Source organism: Callorhinus ursinus, unplaced genomic scaffold (assembly GCF_003265705.2).
Source record: "Callorhinus ursinus isolate GAN/ISIS: 27379988/994484 unplaced genomic scaffold, GSC_fseal_2.0 scaffold11, whole genome shotgun sequence".
Taxonomy (NCBI): domain Eukaryota; kingdom Metazoa; phylum Chordata; class Mammalia; order Carnivora; family Otariidae; genus Callorhinus; species Callorhinus ursinus.
The window spans coordinates 51926832-51939064 of record NW_027397073.1 but is presented as its reverse complement, the minus strand read 5'-3'; the positions used below and the strand labels follow the sequence as shown (position 1 = coordinate 51939064).

At 36.1% G+C, this 12233-nt stretch overlaps 1 protein-coding gene across 2 annotated transcripts in view; it reads left to right on the top strand.

The window, feature by feature from the left end:
- The window catches only part of METTL4 (methyltransferase 4, N6-adenosine), a 159378-nt gene extending 148975 nt beyond the window's left edge, over positions 1-10403 (top strand). For both annotated transcript variants that reach the window (XM_073898455.1, XM_073898457.1), the window contains exon 10: positions 10275-10403. The gene's annotated coding sequence lies outside the window, so the exon portion shown is untranslated. The remainder of the gene's footprint in view (positions 1-10274) is intronic.
- Positions 10404-12233: the final 1830 nt, after the last annotated feature.

Genomic DNA, 12233 nt, shown 5'->3' with positions numbered 1-12233 from the left:
CCCTGAGACTGATTTGAATTTAGCCCATCGTGGGTAGATTTATCTTTTGGTAAGAGGGGACTTAAAGACTGAGGTATACTGTACAGGGTTCCCAGATTGAGTATGTGCAAACTACAAGGTTGAACTGTGTTTCTTTTCCTGGAAAAGCTGGTGAGTGTTTTCTAAAAGCTGGACTCCTTACTTATTACTTTACAATACAATAATTTTTGATAACAAGGTCAGATATGTCACACTGATGAGAAAGTTGAGAAAACTGAGTGTAGTGAGTATAATGTATGCAGTATTGTCTTTGAGTTTTACTTGAAGATAGAATGCTTAAGATAGGAGGTATCAAGGGCATATGCATTGTAGGTCTGTTTATAGCTGGAGCTGTAATACCATGGACATTCTTCCTGGCAAAGGAACAGATTAAACCTTCCTCTTGGCCTGTCCACCCCAGAGAGAATGCATCTGTCAGAGTAGAGATTTAAACACATGAAGTTTATATTAGTGCTGCCTAGACCAGGAGGTAGATAAAAGCTATTCCAAGAGTTAAAAAAATAAAGCAGGCTGCAAGCATTTTGTAAAGCATATTAGTATGAAATGAAACTTCAGTATAAATCAACAGGTAAAGAAGAACTTTGAATAACTTCACATGCCAAGACTGATCCTACTGAAAGGAAGTAGCATCAGTCCTAGGGCAACATATCTTAGAGATATTCAGCATATCCGGGGTTACCCGGAAAGATGTCTCCAGATGAAGCAACTAAGGCTCTGCTCTTAATCATACTAACTGCATGTGCTTGCCAGAGTATTCCAAGAACCTCAAAGTCAGTTTCAGAATATTAGTGCTTATTATTTATATTTGTTTGTATTTTTTTGTCTTTGAATATGTATTGAGTCATTCCCAATTGGCCTACACATGGTCCTTAGCTAAAAGAACCCCTATAGGTATTATTATATTTAGATATCTGGATTGGATAGACCCTGAATGTTACTGATAATTGTGGAGATTCTGACATTTCATGAATGCTGTATTAGCACGGCTGATCTCTGTTTCAGTAGCAGTTTATAGCTCACATCCTTTGAGAGATACTGGTTAGAGTCCTTCCTTCCATACATTGCTTCTAAAATTATATGCTTTCATAACCTTAGGTTTTATTGTAATCTGTGATAACATAATGCACAGAAGTACTTATGAACATTCTTTTTAAAATTTTTAAAAATTTCTTTTTAAAAGATTTTTATTTATTTATTTGAGAGAGAGAGGAAGCACAAGCTGGGGGGAGGGGCAGAGGGCAAGGGAGAAGCAGACTCCCTGCTGAGCAGGGAGCCCAATGCGGGGCTTCATCACAGGACCCTGAGATGATGACCTGAGCCAAAGGCGGACACTTAACTGACTGAGCCACCCAGGTACTCCTTATGAACATTCTTATAAATATTTTAATATTCTTATAAAGGTAGTTTTCCAGAAGCTATAAAGATACAGATTAATCTGTCTCTCTAGCACAGACACACACACACACACACACATACACGGAGGAAAATGAACTCTAACACACAAACTCATGTGCCAGAGAGCCTGCTCACAAATCTTTTCTCTTTATTAAAACCTAACTTAAACTACTTACTGTCCAGTGTGTAACACAAATCTCACTATGTTATTCATCCACATGAAACCTTAGGAACTCTTCATCACCTTTGGGATACAGCTCCAAGTCCATCCTGGACATACATCATGGACTTCATCTTCTGCCATTCCTGCCTCACATTTTATGCTTTAGTGGCAGCATACTGCTCTGGTTCTTTGCACATGTTACAGTTCATTGCCTCCTTTTTTTGGCTTATCCTCTTCCATTTAGAATATCTTCATCTTATTTTCTCCTGATTATTCAAATTAGTGCTTAGTAGTACCTCTTTTAGTAAGCCCTTCAAGATGATGTCTTTACCCTGTTCTTTCTCACCTCCATCGGGCCTTATGTTTTCAACTGGGTGGGTGAGGTGGCCCTCTGAATTCCCATTGTACTTTATGCAGATCACTGTGGAACACATTTTATTTATTTGTCTGTCTCCTCCACTGGACTCCCAAGTTTCTTGAAGGCGGAGGCTTTTTATTTCTTATTAGCCTTTGAGTTTCCCATTATCTAGCTCAGTGCTTGATATATAGCAGCTGAAATAAGTTTTAGCTATTTATTTAACTGAAATGATACATTCAAAAAATAGCAAACAGTCTTAAGAAGTCCAACAGAGCTTGCTATGACAGAACACATATTCTAGTCTAATGTTGAAGTCTGGTGAGAATGATAACTTAGATCTAGTTTAATTTCCATTCATGTGGGTTTACTACCAAATTGGGAAACAAGCAGTATAAAGAAAGAAAAAAATAAAGAGGTGGAATGGATGGTTCTCACATACCTCCTCAGGTTCTCTCACTGAAGAGGAGCCTCTTTCTCCCTCTCCCTCTGCCTGCCGCTCCCCCTGCTTGTGCTCTTTCTGTGAAATAAATAAATTTAAAAAAAGTTTTTAAAAAAACATGATCTATCTTGGAGAATATTTCTTGTACGTTTGAGGAGAATGTGTATTCTGCTGTTTTTGGTTGCAGTGTCCTCTATGTATTAAGTTTATTTGGTTTAATGTGTCATTTAAAGTTGGTGCTTCCATATTAGTTCTCTGTTTGGATGATCTATCCATTGATGCAAAAGTCCCCTACTATTACTGTATTACTTTCAATTTCTCCCCTTGTGTCAGTCAGTATTTGCTTTATATATTTAGGTGCTTCTCTGTTGGGTGCATGGATATTTATAATTGTTATACCTTCTTGTTGGATTGAGCCCTTTTTAAGATTTTAATTATTTATTTGAGACAGAGAAAGAGCACGAGAGAGAGAGAGAGAGAGTAGCAAGCACCAGCGGAGGGGGGGGGGAAGTGTCGGGGGAGGGGCACAGGGAGAGGTAAAAGCAGGCTCCACGCGGAGCAGGGAGCCTGGCTCAGGGCTGCATCCCAGGACCCCAGGATCATGACCTGAGCTGAAAGCAGTTGCTTAACCAACTGAGCCACCCAGGCGCCCCTAGACTGAGCCCTTTATCTTTATGTAATGCCCTTCTTTGTCTCTTGTTGCAGTCTGTTTTAAAGTCTATTTTATCTGATATAATTATTGCTACCCCAGCTTTCTTTTCATTTCCACTTGCATGAATATCTTTTTCTGTGCTTTCACTTTCAGTCTGTGTGTCTTGAGGTCTCTTTGAAGAGAGTCTCTTGTAGGCAGCATATAGATGAATCTTGTTTGTTTTTTTTTAATCCATTTAGCCATGTCTTTTGATCGGAGCATTTAGTCTATTTACATTTAAAGTAATTATTGATGGGTATGTACTTTTTTGCCATTTGTTCATTGTTTTCTGTTTTTTTGCAGTTCTTCTCTATTTCTTTTTCTTTTTTAATTTTTTAAAAAAGATTTTATTTATTTATTTGACAGAGAGAGAGAGACAGCGAGAGCAGGAACACAAGCAGGAGGAGTGGGAGAGGGAAAAGCAGGCTTCCCGCCGAGCAGGGAGCCCGATGTGGGGCTAGATCCCAAGACCCTGGGATCATGACCTGAGCCGAAGGCAGATGCTTAATGACTGAGCCACCCAGGCGCCCCTCTCTATTTCTTTTTCTCTTGTTTTCGTCCCTTGTGTTTTGATTGGTATGCTTGGATTTCTTTCCCTGTTTTTTTTTTTTTTTTTTTTTTTAGTGTATCTATTATAGATTTTTGGTTTGTGGTTACCCTGAGGTTCACAAATGACGATCTATGTATATAGCAGTCTGTTTTAAGTTGATGGTCACTTAAGTTTGAATGTATTCCAAATGCACTACATTTTTACTCCCTCGGCCCTATGCTTTATGTTTTTGATGTTATATTTTATATATTTTTATTTTATTTCTTTCTAATTATTGTAGACATAGTTGATTTCATTACTATTGTGTTTTAACCTTCATACTAGCTTTATGAGTGATTGATCCTCTACTATATATGTCTAGTAAATCCTCTACTAAATATATATCTTATATATTTTCTTTTATGAGTGAGGTTTTTATTTTCTAATTTTCTACTTCTAGTTATGGCCTTTTCTCTTTCACTTAAAGAAGTTCCTTTGAGGGATGCCTGGGTGGCTCAGTTGGTTAATTGTCTGCCTCTGGCCTAGGTTGTGATCTCAGGGTCCTGGGATTGAGCCCCACATTGGGCTCCCTGCTCAGAGGGGAGTCTGCTTTTCCCGCTACCTTTGTAATGCCTCCCCCCACTTGTGCTCTCTCTCTCAAAGAAATAAATAAAATCTTTAAAAAAAAAGAAGTTCCTTTGATATTTATGTAAGTTTGGGTTAGAGGTGATGAACTCCTTTCCTTTTGTTTGTCTGGGAAACTCTTTATCTCTCTTTCAATTCTGAATGATAACCTTGCTGTATAGAGTATTCTTGTTTGTAGGTTTTTTTCCTTTCAGCACTTTGAATATATAGTGCCACTCTCTTCTGACCTGCAAGGTTTCTGCTGAACTATCAGCTGATTGTCTAATGGTGGTTCTGTGTAATTAGTTGCTTTTCTTTTGCCTCTTTTAAAATTCTCTGTTTATCCTTAATTTTTGAGATTTTAATTATGTGTCTTATGTGTGAACCTCTTTGAGTCCACCTTGTTTGGAGCTCTCCATGCTTCCTGGACCTGGATGTCTGTTTCCTTTCCCAAGTTTGGGAAGGTTTCAGCTATTATTTCTTCAAATAAATTTTCTGCCCCTTTCTCTCTCTCTTCTTCTGGGATGCCTATAATGCAAAAGTTACTATTCTTATGCTATCCCAGAGGTCCCTTAAACTATCCTCATTTTTTAAATTTCTTTTTTCTTTCTTTCTTTCTTGCTTGCTTGCTTTGTTGCTATTCAGGTTAGGTGATTTCTACTAACCTGCCTTCCAGACTGCTTATTTGTTCTTCTGCACCATCTAATCTGATATTGATTTCCTGTAGTGTATTTTTCATTGCAGTTAATGTATTCTTCAGCTATGATGATTTTTTTTAAGATTATTTATTTATTTATTTATTTGACAGGGAGAGTAACTGGGTTTGAACTGTGCATGTCACTTATACTTGAATTTTTTGATAAGTACAGTAAATTACTGTAAATGTTTTTTCTCTCCCTTATGATTTTCTCAATTTTTTTCTAGCTTTAGAATAATTTAAGAATACAGTATATAATACATATCACATATAAAATATGTGTTAATCATCTCTTTATGTTATCAGTAAGGCTTCTAGTCAACAGTAGGCTATTAGTAGTTAAGTTTTTGGGAGTCAAAAATTATACATGGATTTTAGGCTGTGCAGAGTATTGAAACGCCTAACTTCTGTGATGTTCAAGGGTGAACTGTAGTTGTAGTTTTGGTGTATCTGTAGGAATTGGTAAGTTAGGATCTTTTCTGCCATCTTCATCAAGATTTCTCCCATTAGTAATTTTATTTTGGATTTCTGGAAGGTTAGCAAGGTTGTACAAAGTTAGCTGGAGAATTAAGCTATAGGATTTAATGTGTATTTAAAAATCCATGCCATGGTGTATTGGAATTTCATATCTTTCTCTCTGCCATCTTACCAGTTTTATTTCCCATTCCTCCCCAACCACTACCCTTTGATCTACCGGATTTCTTCTTATTTCCCACCATTGTCCTGAGAACTTGCTATGCTTACTTCTCTCTGTGTTCCTTTGCTCATGCTATTTCACTGTAAGTGGGCTGTTCTTTCCCTTTCTGGTTTACATATTTAAGGTCTGGGTATTCTTCAGGTTAAAATTTATTTACTACCTCCTCTATCAATTTTCCTTGAGTTCTCAAACATTCATTTCTCCTCAAACTATTTTAACAATTATCTGTTTTTTATACTTTGCCTTCTATAGTTATAATTATTAACTGTTTTAGGTGTATGTGTTGGCTTAACAAATTTCCATAGCAACTTCTGTCCTTGATATATTGATTCTGTATTGTCTCTTTAACCAAATAGTGAACTCTATAAAGGGAGAGGTTAATTTTTGGAACCCTTATAATGTTCTGAGAAGTACCAGGCCAGTGTTATCGTTTATTGTATCCCGTCTTTATTTCCCATGGATATCTTTCTCTAAGCTGAGTGTCCCTATGTGGACATCTGAGTAGCTGAGCAAATGCACTACCAGTGACCAGCTGTGTCTTTTTAGGGTTTATTGTGAAAGAGTTGCCAGCCCAGTAATGTATCACTTTGCATTGCTTCCCATCTTTCCAGCTCTACGTATAGTTTTCCTTACTTTTGCTCCCTGGGGAACTCTATGCTTCAGATGAATCTTAAGAGCTTCCTCCTGCCTCAAGCTATTTTGTCTGGGAACTTTGGCTAATACACTATAATAATGACTTGTTTACATGCTTGTCTCTTCTGGGAGACTGTAAACCCCTTGAAAACAGGAACCATGTCATATTGTTTGTTATATCTACTGCAGGACCTGACATAAAATAGGCCAGAAGACCATGTCCATATAACGGACTTATACATGAAAACATAGGGAATTATAGAATAAAAATGTTCTTTGTAAAATTGATACCTTCAAATGTTATTATTAAACAAGTCTTTAATCTTATTGGCTAATATTTAAAAATAATCTCTTGTATATTAAATATAATGTGCTATTTGAGTAATAGATAAATTAAGAAAAAGAAAGTTTTATTAAGCACATAATTTAAAGCCCCAGTGGTATTTTTGCCTTTTGGTTATTGTTACCAGTAAGATAATTCTTATTAAAAATGAACTCTAAAAAATTTGAAATCTGTGTAATATACTTAAATATCTTAGGATTTGGCTGTCTCTGAAAGGTAAAAGATAAACAAACATCAAGTAATAAGCATCTAAGAGCTTTGACAGGAAATAAGGCAGAAAGACCTAAATAAGGCCAGATTGGGAATAAAGCAAATCTTAGCACCTTCGGTAGAATTTGCAATAAACCACAGATGCCAAACATTTACCTTACTTAACTTAGTCCAGCACTAAGCTCAAACAAAGTTAATTTCCCAAATTGGATTCATAATGGTAAAAGAAAATTTGCAATTACAGATAGGAGGAGCGTGGGAAGATCATAAACTCAGCAGTTTATGATTGAGAATATATGTTGATCATGAATGCTGCATATTTGGGGCTGTAAGATTAGGTGTGAGCCCTGTGTGACTGCATTCAAGTTTGGGCAGGCTTAAACAAAGTGCATACTTTAGGAATTTATACCACAGTCTGAGTATTAAGTCTACCCTTTTAACTTTTATTTCCAGTTTTGTGTCAAGAATTTGTTTATGTGTATTGAAGGAAGGTTCTAGACCAAGAGAGCCAATAGTAATATTGCACTTAAAAAATAGCTCTTAAAGGTTGTATGTGGAAAATGTTCTAAATTTTAGAATCCCAAATTTAAGCATTTCAGGAAATTGATTTTTTTAAATGAAAAATGGAAGTTTTCCATGTGGGAAAGAGGAAGAAATAAAGATACCCATTTTTATTGAGCTAGGAGCTTTGTATGTATTATCTCACTGAATTTTGATAATAATCAGTCTTCTGGAGTATGAGTGTTCACATTGCATAGCTGAGTAACCAGGGCTCAGACACTTTACTTTCAGAGCCACCCAGTCAGTAATTGGTAGAGCTAGAATACAAATCCAGGCCAACTGACTCCAGAAACTCTGTTCTGTTGGCTATGTCATGCTGCCTGGTTATCACTAACTTTTGGCAGAATTTATGAACTGAAAAATTAAATTTTAGAATTTAATTCTTATTAAATGCCTCGTTCTCATCCATGGAACAGCTGTGAATTTGTCCATCTTTTTCTCTTAAATTGGGTTGTTTTTGTGTAAACTGGACTGGCCTGAAGAATTGGCATGGAAAGAGTGAGAAGTAGGGCTTAGATACTGTATTAGCCAGGGTTCTCCTGAGAAACAGAACAAAATGAACCATCACAGATAATGTAGTTTCTGCCGTCACTGGATGTAGGTTAGTAGATGACCAACATCTTCAGTGTGAACCTGAGTTCAGTAGTAAAGCTGGTTTCAACCTATGATAATGGTGATGCTTGAAGTTATGCTTTCAAATTCTGCCTCTTGTTTTTGCCTTTGGTTTTAGGTTTGGTACCAATACTTATGTGATTCTTATTTTGATACAATATAATGTAAAGAACCATACACCTATAACTCAGTGAAAAAGCCACAGAGGTATTTTGCCTGTAAAATATACTCAATTATTCTGCTTTCTGAATGCTTGTCTTATAAATATATTATTATCAAAATATTCTCTACTGGTAGAATTCTAGTTACCACTGAAAAGCAAAGTGCTTTGTTTTCCAGGAGAGATATCTCATATTGGAAATGGTCTATGTTTTGTAAAATCTTGCAAGCAAACACACATCGGAGAGATGTCTCATATTGGAAATGGTCTATGTTTTGTAAAATCTTGCAAACAAACACACACCATTGCTATTATCGTGTGTGTGTGTGTGTGTGTGTGTGTGTGTGTGTGTTTAAATGTCTTTAACATTAGTTCAAAAATCAAAGTATTCTTTTTTCCTTTTTATTTTAACATACATTTTTACTATTTTCATTTCTTTCTGTAAAAACTGCAAATATCATGCAGAAATTTCACTTCTTCAGTTTCCTGAGCTCATAGGTCGCATTGCTTTTTTACTGGAATCTCTACCTGGCTCAGTAACCAAGGCAACAAATCCCTGGTTAATGATTCACTAGAAATTCACTGTGGAGGTGGCTTATTAGTTTTTTACCCCAAGAGCTGGGATAAAAAGCTTGCTTTTGATATTTTCATCTATTTCTCCTCTCTCTTACTTGAGATCCAGAGAACCTAAAGTAAACTTAATTAAAATCAATAGACAAAAATAGCCAGTGCTTTAAATTACTATTTTGGGACTCACAGTGTTTGTTTGTATATATAAATATGGAATACTAATAAGCTTAAAAATATTTTATTTTATGACTCTGCTTCTTTCAGTTTACATTTTTGATGTGTACATAAAAAACAAAAATAATTTTAAAATGGTAGTTTTAGGTTTAAGCAGTATCCTAGTCCTTGGAAGAATTGTTTATAGAAGGCATCTTTAAGAAGCTACTAACATGCCTTAAGGGGAAGAAGAGAAGACAAGTAAAAATCTGACAGGAGTTTGAATAGGAAAAAAGTCAACTTTATGGAAAGGAGTAAGTGTGGGAAGAAATTGACAAGAGACCAAAAAACCAAAAAACACTAAACTAAAAGAACCCTTGATGTTGCTTAAAAATATTCCACAGCATGTAAAGATACAGTTCTAATGGATAAATAAATCCAAATGTATTTCTGGAAAATTTTGTTTTCTACCAAAATATTTAAAGGAAGGAAGAGGGAGAGGAAATGAGAGAATGACATTTGATGTGTTTCTCAAGTGCTTGTAAAAGAGAAAAGGACAGTGACGCTGGAGAACACAGTTACCTGGCTTGAAAGTGCTAAAAGGAATGGCCCTCTTGATAGGAACAGGGGATACATTAACAACAGACTTTTTACACGCCTCCCCTTGCCATGGGGAGCTTTTAGTGCCATGTTTAAAAGGTTCAAAATAATTAAAATCATGAGGTGAGAACTGTTAACTCCAGGAACTATTTTAGAACTATTAATTAGCGACAACTGATACAAAAAATTAGACCTTATAAATTAATAGAAGGCATTTATCTATGGTGTGACAGTTGTTCATAATGCCAAAAAAAGGTAATAAAAAAACTCATGATATTGTTATTTTGAAAGCTTGAGAAGAGCACACTAAAAAACAGTAGAAATTTTGATACACTATTAGTAAATCTGCCGTTTTTATGTTAAACAAATTTGGAAATTGTTTTTGGAAGAACAAATAAGAATTTTGTTTGGTAGTTCTGTCGAATGTGTTTGCCATTATGGAACATCATGGCAGCATAATACAGATCCCATAAGAGGATTACTGTTCTGACCATGTTCACCTCTAGGAAAAATAATAACAAATTCCCTAAAAGTCAAAAGTGGGTGCAGGACTACACATAGCTATGAATTGGTTTTGTTCTTCCATGTCCGTGTTCCCACCCCCAGCACAATTTTGCTTGGAGGCCACTCTACCTTCCTCTTGGCCCACAAACTTTGGGTTAGAGCTGCCTCTACCCCTGGACATTCTAGCTGGAGGTCTTACCCAAGCCAAGCCAGTTAGCACCACCAATCTGGCCAATTTCAACCAAGAAGACTTAATCCAAACTTTTGTTTGTTCTTTTGTTGGACTCTCTCCCTAGCTGAGGCTGACATGTGATGGTTATGGGAGCCTGAACTTGCAGGAGCCACTGCAGGGAGTCTGAGAATGGAGTCAACTCAGAAGAAGCACAGAAAATTGGTGATAACGTCTGAGTCCTGAATAAAGCCACAGCTGAAGTTACTACTTGATGTGGACTTTTCATTTAAATAGTACATACATTTTTGTTTAAGCCAATTTCAGATTTTTTTCCCCCCACTTGCAACTAAAAGATTTCTAACAGAGGCAGAGCTCTTTAACCTATCCACAGGTGTAGAACTTCCAGAGTAGAGCCAGTAGGGGCTGAGTAATTCTGTAATGAAGGCAAGTGTAGCTTGTGCAGGGGATCTCTTCTTGGGTGATAACTGGAATACTAGAAAAGAATTTAAAGGCAAGTACCAAGCTTTCAGGAAGCCTGTATCTAAGTTAACGGAAAAAAAAAAAAACCCGATGGAAACAAAATCAAAGAACCGTTAGGCGCTATGTTTTTTTATGTTCTTTTTTTTAAGATTTTTATTTATTTATTTGACAGAGAGGGACACGGTGAGAGAGGGAATACAAGCAGGGGGAGTGGGAGAGGGAGAAGCAGGCTTCCTGTGGATCAGGGAGCCCGATGTGGGGCTCCATCCCAGGACTCTGGGATCATGACATGAGCCAAAGGGAGACGCTCAACCATCTGAGCCACCCAGGTGCCCCTGTTTTACTGTTCTGATAAAGTAAATGTACAAAGAATACATAGGAGTGACAAGATAATTATTAGTCACGAGAAGGCTTTGAGAAGGAGATGGGCTTTGAGAGGAGAATGAAATAAGGAGAATAACTGAGTTAAATGCCTTTATTTGTATGGGTCAAAATTTAAGTGATTATTTGCGCAGATAGTTTTGAAATTTTGAAAATTTCTTATAGTTTATTTCACCAAGATTGTCTATACTGGTCAATATTATAGCAGAGAGTAAATCACCATGTCACTTAATGGCATGTAAACAGATACTGAGAATTGTTTCAGTTTTTGGAACATAATTTGGAGACTGAGGTACCAAATTTAGAGATTATATTAAATGAGTTTGTTGCAGACATGAACAACATTTTCCATTAACAGTGTGAACAGTGTGTTCTGATTTTAACAACTTGCAAATGGTTCTATATGCTTTATGGAATTGTTTCTCTTTGCCTTGTGAGAATATATAGCAGATCTACTGTTCAGTTATGAGAAATATTTATTTTCCAGTGCTTAGTTCCTATTGCTGAAAGGTAATATTGGAATAGAATCCACGCTCAGTCAAAATGATAAATTTTGATATTTTCATGCATATGTTGAGGTGGAGTACTTTGCCTTAATTTGGATAGGTGAGGCACAAGACAAAAGTCAGCATATTAATTAGGAAGGAATAGGGAGTCTTCTTAGTGAGATACTGAGAGTATAAAAGATCCTAACATCATCACTAACCTCCAGGGTAGGAAGAGTAGATGGATATTTTAGGGATGATAATGAAAAATAAGTGAAGTATACATTGACAGACTATTAGAAACTTAGGTAGAAGTAAACTGCAGAACTTAAGTCCGAAAAGCTGAACGTGGTGTGAGAAAGGATGCAATGAATTTGTAGATTGAAAGAATAGAGAGGAAGTAATGGAAAATTTAGTGAGAAGAAAAGCATTTTTGTCAGAAATGTTAATTTATTTGTGTGTTTGCTTTATTTATTTCTCTTATAAAAAATAATCTAGAACATCTTGGACATTTAGGGTGCTTCAGAATAGAGTAGATAACTGTAAATCATATCTGTGTTTGAACTTACAACTTAAGTTAAATGGAAATAGGACATTGTTGGAAAGTTCACAGGGTTGAATATTGAGTCTGTTTTTAACAGCTGTCAAAACAACTGCCAAAATGGTGAAATATCTTCTCTTTTTCTATAAAATAATTGATTCTCAGAAAATAAAGAAGATGTTGATATTATCCTGCT